Below are 13,220 nucleotides of genomic sequence, written 5' to 3' on the forward strand. Positions count from 1 at the left end.
AGATTCACTCTGCACAAGGATGGAGAGGACAAGCCTGTGCAGACCATCGATTCCCTCCAGGACAAGGCTGGATTCCTCATCCCTCATGTGACCCACGAGCACGCTGGGACCTATTACTGTCTCCATCACAGGGGAGAGGACATCCCCACCCCAGCCCTGTACAGTGACCACTTGGAGCTTTCCGTGTCTGGTGAGCAGGAGCTGCTGCTCCATAAAGCCACAGAATGGGGAGATGGCGGGTGGGGGACAAGGCTCTGGGCTCTCTGATACTGGCCTGCCTGGAGGTCAGAGTCAGGGCTTGACTCCAGTTTTAGGATGTAGAAAGTCACCTTCCATGAGTTCCTTCTGGAGGAGCACCTTGTGGCCCGCTGCCAAGGAACTCCTCGCCTTTGTCCCCCCTTTTCTTTGCCTTTCACTTATGGTGGAGATGCTTTGGCAAACCAGGTGCCATGACATGCCAGAGAGCTGAGGATTGGTCTCTACCTTCCCAGAATCCATTTAGAATCCAGAGCCAAGTCAAGAATTGTTCATCTCTTTTGATCTGGAGATCCCCCTGCTGAGCAGATGTACCCCAAAGAGGTCAATCCACCAAGCAAGGTCCTGTGTGGAAGAAGTGATGTCCAGCAGTGCCCTTCCAGTAGTAAACAGTCATCCTTATCCATGACAAAAGCACATCAGACCCTGTATTGCTTTGTACCCACTCTAAGTGATTGTTGACTGACTTATACATGTCTCCTCTGGTTTGCAGGGAAACATGATGGGCCTTTTCCAGACAAAGATAAGTCTGAGGGTAGGGAATGAGGTTCTTGTGTCTTTGCATCCTGGTACAGCACTGACTAGCCAATGGGTGGAGAGTGGCCGAGGGTGGGAGAATGGGCGAGTGCTGGGGAAGAGGCAGTGAGGATCCTCCTTTCAGATAGTCACATTGGACAATGATTGTCCTCATACACAGATATTCACCCAATTTTAATTATTTTTTTTTGTAGTTCTAGGAAATACTTTTGGGGTAGTTGATTGGCATGTCACTGAATAGGTAAATTAAATTAGGTAAGATTTTTATTTTTATTATTTTTCTTCATCCTATCCATGAGCAATTTTCCATTTGTTTAGGTCTGACTTGGCATGAAAAGTGTCTTGTAATCCTGTTCATGTAGTTTCTGGGCTTGTTTTGGTGACTACAATCTGAGGTATTTATAGTGTTTTCAGTTATTTTAAATGGAATCTCCTTTTTGTTCTCTTGATGTTGAACATTGTTGGTGATAAATAGAAATGCTGATGATTTATGTGCTTTGTTTTGTATTCAGTAACTTTACTCAAGTTCTTGTTTCTATTAGTTTTTTGGTTGATTCTTTGGGATTCTCTACTTATCCTGCCATATCATCTGTAGAGTGTGATAGTTTTACTTCCTCTTTGCCTATTCGAATTCCTTTAATTTCTTTTTTTTATCTTATTTCTGTTACTAGGGTTGCTAGTGTACCATTAAGTAGTAGTGATGATAATGGACATCCTTGTTTCATCCCTGATCTTAATCGTTAGGGTTCACATTTGTTTACATTATAGTTAATTTTTGCTGCCAGTTTTAGATAGATACTCCGTATCACTTTAAGGAAAGCTCCTTTTATTCCTCTTTTCTAATATTTTTTTTTAATAAGGAATGGGTGCTGCATTTTGTCAAAGGACCTTTCTGGACCTAATGAAATAATCCTATGGATATTGTTGATTTTGTTATTGATATGGTGAAGTATGCTGACACTTTCCCTTATATTGAATTCTCCCTGTTTTCCTGGTAAAAAAGTATCTGGTCATGGTATAATATCCTAGTGATATAATGCTTACCATTTCTAGTATTTTATTTTAAAAATTTGCACCAATATTCATTAGGGAAATTGCTCTGTAGTTTTTCTTTCTGTTTTATCTCTTCCTGCTTTCGGCATCTGTACTATATCTGCATCATACAATGAAGGAAGAATCTTACAAAAGATCCAGGATGTCTTGACTTGGATAACTAGCTGTTATGTCTCCTAATATTATCATACAGAGACTTTGAAAAAAAGAATACATCCACAGGATTTAAAACTCCCTTTATAATTAATAATATAATTTAAATATAAATTTTAATTGCAATTAATTAATTAAATGACATTTTATTCAATTTAGAGAACTTATTACAAAAACCTACTTGTACATCCCACTAGAAACATTTGAATGCCAATTGTGCGTGTGTATATCTACATCCACTCTTTATATCTCTTTTATTACTTAGAGAAAATGGTCTCATCTTGTTGTTTCTCAAAGTTTTACTACTCCATTGAGAAAGACAACTTTTACATCCTATCGTAACCCCTTGTCTTTGAATCTAAGATCTATTGTTACTAAGCTGGTTCAAAGATATAGCTCTCCCTACTGATTTTTCTAGGTAGACTTTCATAATTTTCTAAAGCAATGTGGCAAAGCAATTTATCAGATAAAACTCACTGACTAGAAGCAAACAAAAATTCTCTCACTTTGGCCTGAAGTGGTCTCAGTTCCTTATCAATCCACATCATTATTATTGCAGCTTTTCTCATAGGGTTGATAAGAGATTCTGATGCTCCCCAAATAGAAAGTTGTAAGCAACCTCACAAAAAAGGACAACTGATGAGGTCTGTAGCTTTTTCTTTTTCCCAAACAGTAAATTATTATCCAATTAAAGCAAAATATAAAGGGAGTCAAGATGGCAGCTTAGCAAGCAGCAAAAGTTCAGACCTCGTGGAAGAACCTTCCTTAACTGATACAGACTAAATGCTCCAAGGGCTCCGAAATTCAAGCTGAACAACAGGACAGAAGCAGGGAACCCTCCTTCTGGACTCAAATCAAAAGGTACACCTCCCCCCAAAAGCCGGAATCTAAGAATACTAAGGGCTAAGGGGAAGGCAGAGGGTAGGTCCCAGGACCCCTCCCCCACAACCCAGAGGGCTGAGTCCCCAGCAGCAGCAGGAACCTCTGAGTGGGCAAAGGTGCTGGTTTGCAGGGTCTACCTTGTGAGCAGTGGGGCACCAGGCTTGGAGCATCTAGCTTGGACAGCAGGGAGGAAGCCAGGGAGAAATGGGCCTGAAGAGAGGCTGAAGACAATTGGGAAAAGAACTTAAAAACTAAGATAAGTCATCTGGAAATAGAAAATAGTGTCTTGAAAGCCAAAATCAGCCAGTTGGAAAATGAGGCAAAGGAGATGAAAGATGAGGCAAAGCAGATGAAAGATGAGGTGAAGAAGATGAAAGATGACCTCCAAAGAAAATCTGACCAAAAGGAAAAGGATGACCAAAAAACTAAGGATGAAATCCAGTCTTTAAGAACCAGAGTACAACAACTAGAATCGAATGACCTCACAAGGCAGCAGGACACTATAAAACAACACCAAAAGAATGAAAAAATTGAGGAAAATATGAAGCATCTCATTCACAAAACAGAAGATTTAGAAAATTGTTCAAGGAGAGACAATTTAAGAATTATTGGCCTACCAGAAGACCATGACAAAAGAAAAAGCCTGGACATTATATTACAGGAAATTATTAAAGAAAACTGCCCTGAAATCCTTGAACAGGAGCAAAAAGTGGAGATTGATAGAATCCAAAGATCACCTCCTATACTTAATCTCCAACTGACAACACCCAGGAATGTTATAGCCAAATTCAAGAACTGTCAGACCAAATAAAAGATATTAAAAGCTGCCAAGAAGTCATTCAGATACCAAGGAACCACAGTGAGGATAACTCAGGATCTGGTTGCATCCACACTGAAAAAAAGAAAGGCATGGAATACGATATTCTGGAAAGCAAGGGAACTAGGTCTACAACCAAGAATCAACTACCCAGCAAAACTGACTATGTTCTTATAGGGGAAAATATGGTCATTCAACAAACTAGAAGAATTTCAAGAATTTGTAAAGAAACGACCAGACCTGAACAGAAAATTTGATGTCCAAGCACAGAACTCAAGAGAATCATCAAAAGGGACTGCTGTGGGTCATGTACAGCCCCGGGGCATGCTTGATTCAGCTGATGCAGAGAACTCATGTGCCTTGAGAATAGCCCAGAACCCTCACAGCCATTATCTTGGGAGCTACTCCTGTGGAAATGTGGAAATGTAGCCTGCAACTGCTCTGGTAGAATCTACAGGCACAGCTACTGAAGACTCAGAAGAAAGAATTTTTGCCACCAAAGTCTTTGATACTAGTAAGTAGTTCAACATCACAAAATGATATGATTTGATCAGGTGGAGGACATTAAAGAAGAAACTTTACCGTCTGCTTCTGTAAACCTCAAAATTCCTTAGACTTATAAATGTTGGAAATTTCACCATTGGGATATTTCATACTTGGAAAATTTCTTACTGATAGTCTATTGGAATGGGAACCCCATTGGCATGGGAGGTTCCTCCTCCTCCCTTCTTCAGATTACTTTAGGACAGAAACCTTTTGCTGAACAATGGAAAGGACTTTGACCTATGCTTAAACATAGAACAGGAATTTCTTTGAATCATGATTGATTTTAGAATTGATACAATGGAGATACTTGGAATAAATCTCCACCCTATTCAGTCCTAACAGGATTGAGTAAGGGCTGCAGCCTAGATCAAAGATTTAATCATTTGAAAATATAACCTTCAACAGACATGTGCAAAAGCCAGAAACCTCTGGGTGGTCCTGGGTTAAGCTAGAGCCTCCATTGGCACAGGGAAATTGATGGAGAGTCATTGGTAGATGGGAGAACTGAGGGGAGGAACTTGGATGGTTTCCTTAAAGATAGGGGGTCTGAAGACTCAGGGTGGTTGTTGAGGTTTTGGTAGGTGTGGTTCCTGGGCTCTGAGGAGGCTTGCTCTGAAGGAAGCTGAAGGTGGGGGCCTCTGAGACTGTTTCTCCAATTTGGACACGTGAGTAATAGGGACTGATCTCTTTTCTTTGCCCCAGCTATCTAAGGGCTTGGGCCTTTTGGCCCAGCCTAAACAGAAGGGGTATTTAAGCCCTATTCCCTTCTCTCCCTTTTTCTCTCTCTCTATCTCTAATTCCCTTCTTACTCCTATTGTAATTAAACTCCAAAAAAGGCAAAAAAAAATAAAAAATAAAAAAAAAAATAAGGGCCGGCTTTAGCCCAGAGGTTCCTTCCCTCATTTAAACATTTCTCACAATTTCCCTTGGTGGTTCGAATCCCAGGACCATCGGAGACCCGTGGGTGCTTCCCGGTCCTTACTTTTTTTTTTATTTTTTTATGGTGAAATTTCCAACATTTATAAGTCTAAGGAATTTTGAGGTTTACACTTCCCCTAAGGATCATGGGACTTTTCCATCTTACTCTTCCTCTCTATTAGTCTCTTCCATAAGAATAAGAGCCCTGTAAGAACAGAGATTGCCTCAGTTTTCTGTTTATATCCCCAACACTTATCACAATACATTGTACATAGTAAGAACTTAACAAATGCTTCATTTATCCATTCAGTGATACCCAACTTCAATTTAACTCAGTTCAATTCAACAAGCATTTATGGCGTCTGTTTTGTATAGAGTGCTGTGATAGGCACTGGAGGGAAATACAGTATTCAATTCAGAGATACAGTGCTTTGAAGAGACAGTGTTTCCCATCTTCAGGGTTCTTACAATCTAGTGAAGGATAAGAAAAGGAGAGACAATCATAATATATATACATATATATATTATGTTACAGTTTTTTATATTTCCCTTTCATATGTAAAACAAAGCCATAGATGAAGTCTAAGGTACACCCAGATGCTCATGTCCCATGAAATCAGAGACAGCTTTCTGGAGTAGTCGGCAATTGGTAAGAAAAAGAGTGGCACCGTGGGAAACCATGGCCTTGGAGTCGGGAAGAGGTGGTTTCAACTCCAACCTCTGACATTTATTAGCTGTGTGATTTTAGGGCAAATAATTTAATCTTTCTTGGGCTTCTAGAAACTCCTTGGACCTGTAGAGTTCAGGTGGGTCTCAGGGAGAAGGCACTGGAGATTAGAGCATAGATATGGAGTGAGAAGCATTGGATTTGAATCCAACTTTGAATCATAGACTTAGTTACAAAGAATCTTTAGAGTTTATTTAGTTTAATGCTCTCCTCTCATGATAAAGCCCAGGGAAATGAGGTGACTTATCAAGAGTCACAAAGTTATTAAGTAATAGTTATGATTTGAACCTTCTTTCTACAAACCCACTCTTTCCACTACACTTGTTAAATGCCTTGTGACCCACAGGCAAGTCACTCCATCTCTCTAAGACTCCATTTCCTTATTTAGAAAGTAGGAAGAATGATTCTCGCTTTGTTAAGCTTATTTGTTGTCAGGATCCAATGAGATGATACCTGGGAAGATGATTTCAACTTTTTCTAAAGAGCTCTTTTTGTGAGACAGACAGTTATTACTGAGCCAGTCTCAGGAACCCTGGCCTTGGCGGGGAATATCATGAATGGTTAACCAATACCCCACCCATCATCTCACTGCTCAGTAACCTTAGGTTATCCTGTGAATCCATAGTTTTGACCTCATTCACATAATATGATTCCCCAAGTATCAATGACTTTCATAATCATTAATGTACTAGAAGATTAGTGAGTCTTTTCTCCTATAACAGTATATTCTACAATCTTCTTTGAGGACATATTAGTAAGCTATACTGTTGATAAGGAAAAGCTCCATGACTCCACTAGCTGACTCATCTAATAAGCACTAACAAAACTTATTAGCCCTAGGAGGCAGAAAAGAAGGAAAAAATAAATAAATAAGAGTCTAGGAAGGTGGTTTGAGACATCTTTCTCTGACTGACATGCTGTCTGCTTAGACAAACATGAGTTTCTACTCTGTAATTTGGACTTACTTTTTCAGTATTGTCTAATTGTCTTGCTGATGCTTTGTAAGTCTTTTTTTAACTCAAAGATATATTATTTTCCCAATTATATGTAATAACAATTTTCAATATATATTTTCTGAAATTATAAGATCCAAATTGTCTCCCTTCTTCCCCCCCCCCTTGGAGATGGTAAGCTATTTGATCGGGATTATACATTTATTATCATAATGCTTTGTAAGTCTTAAAGTCAGTCAGTCAATAACCATTTCTCAAGTATCTGCTATATGCCAGGCACTATCCTAAGCCTTGGGGATACAAAAAAGAAAGACAATCTCTGCCCTCAAGGAGTTTATAATTTACTGGGGGAATAGTATCCAAAAGGAAGCTGAAAAGGGGTGGAGAGAGGAAGGTATATGGAGCAGACATGATGAAGTATACAATGCAGCTGGTTGGGAAATAAAGAGATGGCTGGCCCAAGCTTCTCCTTTCATCCTCTTCCTTTAAAAAATATTGAGAATGGCTGGATGAACTATGGTACATGTTGGTGATTGAATAGTATTGTGCTGTAATAAATGATGAATAGAATGATTTCAGAAAAAGTTGGAAAGATCTCATGAACTGATGCAGAGTGAAACAAGCAGAACCAGGAGAATATTGTACACTATAACACAATATTGTTCAATGAGCAACTGTGAAATCTTGACTACTCTCAGCAATGTAATGATCTGAGATAAATCTGAAATACTTATGATGGGGAATACTATCCACCTCTAGAAAAAGAACTGTTGGAGTCAGATGGATGTGGATCGAAGCATATTATTTTTCACATCAGTATATTTACGGTTTTATTTTGAAGTTTTGGTTTTGTATGAGTGTGCTCTTACAATAATGACCAATAGAGAAGTGTTTTGTGTGATAATAAAATTTTTCAAAAACCAAAAAAAAAGCAAAATATAAAGCAGAAGTGGCCAATTATGCCTATTAGATACTTAATAGTTTTAAATGTTATGATTGCATTCTTTACCAGCTCAATTCATAATCTATCTGCATCCAGCTTAAAGGATATTATTTTTCCAATAAAACAATTGCAATAGTCTCTGGATATCATTTTTCAAGTTACGCAGGAGAAAGATCGGTACCCTAACCATGTCTTAGGGAGCTCAGGAATAACCAAAGCTTCTCTTTCCCCATCAAATATACAGATGAACAAGTGGAAAGAGAGTGAGATGCCTGTGAATTAATCTTATCCCATTTTCCACCTGGAGAATTTTATCTGTTCCTTGATCCCAATCTCCTCCTAGTTTACTTCTATTTTAGTTCATTTCACATAGAAACTGTCCTTCACTCTCTCATTAAGCTTTTTTAAAGTTTCTTTTCCTTCTCAACTACATTTTCTCTTTCACTGACCACTCACCACTTTCTTTCCTTCTCAGGGCCTGAAGGATGAAAATCCCAGACAACAAATTACATCTAGGAGAATAAAAGGTTCCTGAGTGATGTAGAGGCAGACCCTTCTAACCCATCACAGGAGCTCATCCTGTATGCTACTCTGAGCATGAATTGTGGGTCCAAGAGGGATCCATCACTCTAAAAGGAGGAATCAATCAAAGTTACATTCCTTTGTCTTGTGTAGAACACCTGGACACATCTGGCCACTAGGTGGATTAGATGATAGAGCATTGGACCTGAAGTTAGAATAACTTGAATTAAAATTTATTCTTGGACACTTACTAGCAGAGTAACCCAGGGCAAGTCACTTTACCTTTGTCTGCCTCATTTTCCTAAATTGTGAGATAGGAATAATAGCAACCACCTCTCAGGTTTATTATGAAGCTCAAATAAAATAATGTTGACAAAGTCCTCTGCAAACTTTTTGAGATGCTATTATTATTATTTTCTGTTCCACAGGCTGATTTTGTTTGGTCTATGTTGTAACTTATGGAAGTGTTCTAGGGGGGATTAGAACGAAATTTTGAAAGAGAGAGAGGGAACAGATAAAAAGTAGCAGTATTTCCTCTCTTAGGTAGAGTTACACAAGGGAAGGGGAGAGATTTGATCAAGGTTCAGAGCAGAGAGGTAAGGAGGAAATCCCCATTCAGTCTCTGTTTTTTTTTTGCCTTTCTCCCTTGAGAGATATTATCCTGCTCCCCTTACTACATTAGATGAATAAGATATTCAGTCCTTTCTTTTTTAAAATTTAAACATTATTTCATTTGGTCAATTTCAAATATTTTCATTGAATACAAAAATCATTTTCTTCTCCTCCCTCCCCTCCTGTCACCCCTCCCGTAGTCAACATGCAATTCCACTGGGTATCACAAGTATCCTTGTTCTAAACCCATTTCCATGTTGGTGTTTGCGCTAGAATGTTCATTTAGAATCTCCATCCACAATCACATCCCCTCAGCCCCTGTATTCAAGCAGTTGACTTTCTTTGGTGTTTTTGTTCCCACAGCTTGTCCTCTGCTTGTGGATAGTGTTTTTTCTTGTAGATCCCTGCAGATTGTTCAGGGACATTACACCGCCATTAATGGAGAAGTCCATTACGTTCGATTATACCACAGTGTTTTAGTCTCTGTGTACAATGTTCTCCTGGTTCTGCTCCTCTTGCTCTGCATCACTTCCTGGAGGTTGTTCCAGTCTCCATGGAACTCCTCCACTTTATTATTCCTTTTAGCACAATAGTATTCCATCATCAACATATACCACAATTTGCTCAGCCATTCCCCAAATGATGGGCATCCCCTCATTTTCCAGTTTTTTTGCCACTACAAAGAGCGCAGCTATGAATATTCTTGTATATGTCTTTTTCCTTATTAACTTTTTGGGTTACAAACCCAGCAATGCTATGGCTGGGTCAAAAGGTAGGCAGTCTTTTACCCCCTTTGGGCATAGTCCCAAATTGCCTTACAGAATGGTAGGATCAATTCACAACTCCACCAGCAGTGCATTAATGTCCAGATTTTGCCACATCCCCCTCCAGCATTCATTACTTTCTATAGCTGTCATGTTAGCCAATATGCTAGGTGTGAGGTGAGACCTCAGAGTTGTTTTGATTTGCGTCTCTCTGATTATAAGAGATGTAGAACACTTGTTCATGTGCTTATTAATAGTTTTGATTTCTTTGGCTGAAAACTGCCTGTTCATGTCACTTGCCCATTTATCAGTTGAAGAATGGCTTGATTTTTTTGTATAATTGATTTAGCTCTTTGTAAATTTGAGTAATTAAACCTTTGTCAGAGATTTTTGTAATGAAGATTGTTTCCCAATTTGTTGCTTCCCTTCTGATTTTAGTTACATTGGCTTTGTTTGTACAAAATCTTTTTAATTTGATGTAGTCAAAATTATTTATTTTACATTTTGTGGCTCTTTCTAAGTCTTGCTTGGTTTTAAAATCTTTCCCTTCCCAAAGATCTGACATGTATTCTATTCTGTGTTCACATAATTTACTTATTGTTTCCTTCTTTACATTCAAGTCATTTACCTATTCTGAGTTTATCTTGGTGTAGGGTGTGAGGTGTTGATCCAAAGCTAATCTCTCCCACACTGTCTTCCAGTTTTCCCAGCAGTTTTTATTAAATATTGGATTTTTGTCCCAATAGCTGGGGTCTTTGGGTTTGTCATATACTGTCTTGCTGAGAACACTTACCCCAAGTCTGTTCCACTGATCCTCCTTTCTGTCTCTTAGCCAGTACCAAATTGTTTTGATGACCACTGCTTTATAATATAGTTTGAGATCTGGGACTGCAAGGCCACCTCACCTTCCTTTGTATTTTTTCATTATTTCGCTGGATATCCTTGATCTTTTGTTCTTCCAAATGAACTTAGTTATGGTTTTTTCTAGTTCAGTAAAAACATTTTTTGGAAGTTCAATGGGTATGGCACTAAATAGATAGATGAGTTTGGGTAGGATGTTCATTTTTTTATATTGGCTTGTCCTACCTATGAGCAGTTAATGTTTTTCTGATTGCTCAAATCTAGTTTTAGTTGTGTGGAAAGTGTTTTGTAGTTGTGTTCATATTGTTCCTGTGTTTGTCTCAGCAAATAGATTCCTAAGAAATTTATATTGTCTAAGGTGATTTTGAATGGAATTTCTCTTTCTAATTCCTGCTACTGAGATGTGTTAGAGATATATAGAAATTCTGATGACTTGTGTGGGTTTATTTTGTATCCTGAAACTTTGCTAAAGTTGTTGATTATTTCCACTAGCTTTTTAGTTGATTCTCTAGGATTCTTTAAGTATACCATCATGTCTTCTACAAAGAGTGATAACTTGGTCTCCTCATTGCCAATTTTAATACCCTCAATTTCTTTTTCTTCTCTAATTTCTACTGCTAGTGTTTCTAGTACAATGTTGAATAATAAAGGTGATAAGGGGCATCCTTGTTTCACTCCTGATCTTATTGGGAATGCATCTAGTTTATCCCCATTGCAGATTATTCAGTCCTTTCTAAGTAACAAGGTTTGTTTATTCTTTAGATTATTTAGGAATAGTAAGGTTTAGGGTAGAGGGAAAATTAGAAATCCATAATTACTATTTTAAATTAAATTCCCCTCAGGGGATGAGGGCTCAGGTCTGGGGACCTGAGTCCCTGTTGATATTGTGGAGTCAGGCTTTTGGATTTTCCTGATATAGAATGATGTACAATTATTTAAGAGGTCAATTGAAAATCTTCTTGGTTGGATAGTCTCTTATCTTCCCCAAAGAGAAAAAGTCTCTATCCACTACTGAGGAATGGATGGCTAATCTGATTTTCTTCAGAGAGATGAGGGATCACAACAAGTTGAACTCAGCAAGATGCTCCTCTCTCTTCAAGTTCAAATGAGAGAAGAACCCTCTCTACAACTGCTGGTCTGCTTTTCTTGACTAGAGGTTTTAGCCCCATCCCTCATTGACAGCAGAATCCCATCCTCTTTCTGCATGAGGTTACTTCAACAAATCCTTGAAATGCAGTCTGTAATCCTCTCATCCACAGAAGCACATATCTGTTTCCTATCCCTGGAATAATTATTTTAGACCCAGAGTTGCAAAAAAAACATGACATGCTTTTTAATACCTGTAATATTAATTTCCCAATGACTGCTGATATAGGGTCATACTTACTATAAGTTTAAATTTTCCCTTCCCTTATTGGGTTTAAAGGAAACCATAAGGAAATAATTGTGCTGTCATAGAATGAAATTCAGAGGTGAGAGGCAGAGCAATATCCCATAACCCATAGAGTAAATGGAGCTCCTTGGATTGACATTTAAGGTTCTCCAGAATCTCACATATTGCTTAGCTTAGGTTTTTCTAATCTGAAGGAACCTTGCCAGTAACTAAAGGGAATGAGGGTAAGCAGATAGTAGGCTTTGGGGAATGGACTTTTAACATTTCTTCAACAGAGACCCCTTATAGTTGAAGATGCACCAATCACATAAGACAGAGATTGACCTCTGTTTCCCTAGTTCTTGTCTTCCTCTGACTTGATTCTAATATCTGTCTCAGCTTTTTCTACCAGTCTTCATAAGATCATTGCTTTAGATTTGAGTGGGACCTGCAAAGGCATATAATCTAATATTTTAAATTTATGGATGAGAAATCTCCTTTTGATACTCTAATATAGAAGTGGCAAAGTCCTTTGTAAAACTAATTGTGGTTCCATGATATTTGAACTGTTTCTTTTATCTGCCAACAGTATTTTCTCCTTGCCCTGGGAGTGCTATAATTTGACTCTAAATATTCCTGGCATTTTTTATTTTGGGTTCTCTTTCAGGAGGGGATTGATGGACTCCTTTAATTTCTATTTTATTCCCTTATTCAAGAGTATCAGGGACGGTTTCCTTGTAATTTTCTCCCATAACTGTCTCCAAAGATAATTATTTACAATGTGGTGTCTTATTTTGATCATGATTTGCAAGTTGTCCAATAATTCTTAAATGGTCTCTCCTGGATCTATTTTCCATGTCAATCTTTTTAAACCAATGATGTATTTCAGATTTTCTTCCATTTTTTTAAAATTTGGTTTAATTATTTCTTGATATCTCAAGGGGTCATTAGGTTTCAAGTGTTCCATTCTACTTTCTAAGTGATTATTTTCTTCAATGAATTTTTGCATCTCATTTTCCATTTGGCCACTTTTGCTTTCTGATTTTAGAAGTTCTTTTCCTAAGTGTATTTTTGTACCTCTTTTACTTCTTGACCTATTCTTTTGTGTTATTTTCTTCTGGTTTTTTTTTGGGGGGGTGCCTCCTTCAAGCTGTTGACTTTTTCTTGAATCAATGTCACTTCTTTTCCTAATTTTCTCTGCATGCTTATTTGATTAATAAAATCTCTTTTGAGCTCTTTTTGGGTCTTAGAATAATTTCTATTTTGAGATTCTGAATATAGTTGCTTTGATCTTATTATCTTTTT

Source organism: Monodelphis domestica, chromosome 4, assembly GCF_027887165.1.
Source record: "Monodelphis domestica isolate mMonDom1 chromosome 4, mMonDom1.pri, whole genome shotgun sequence".
In the NCBI taxonomy this organism is placed as follows: Eukaryota; Metazoa; Chordata; class Mammalia; order Didelphimorphia; family Didelphidae; genus Monodelphis; species Monodelphis domestica.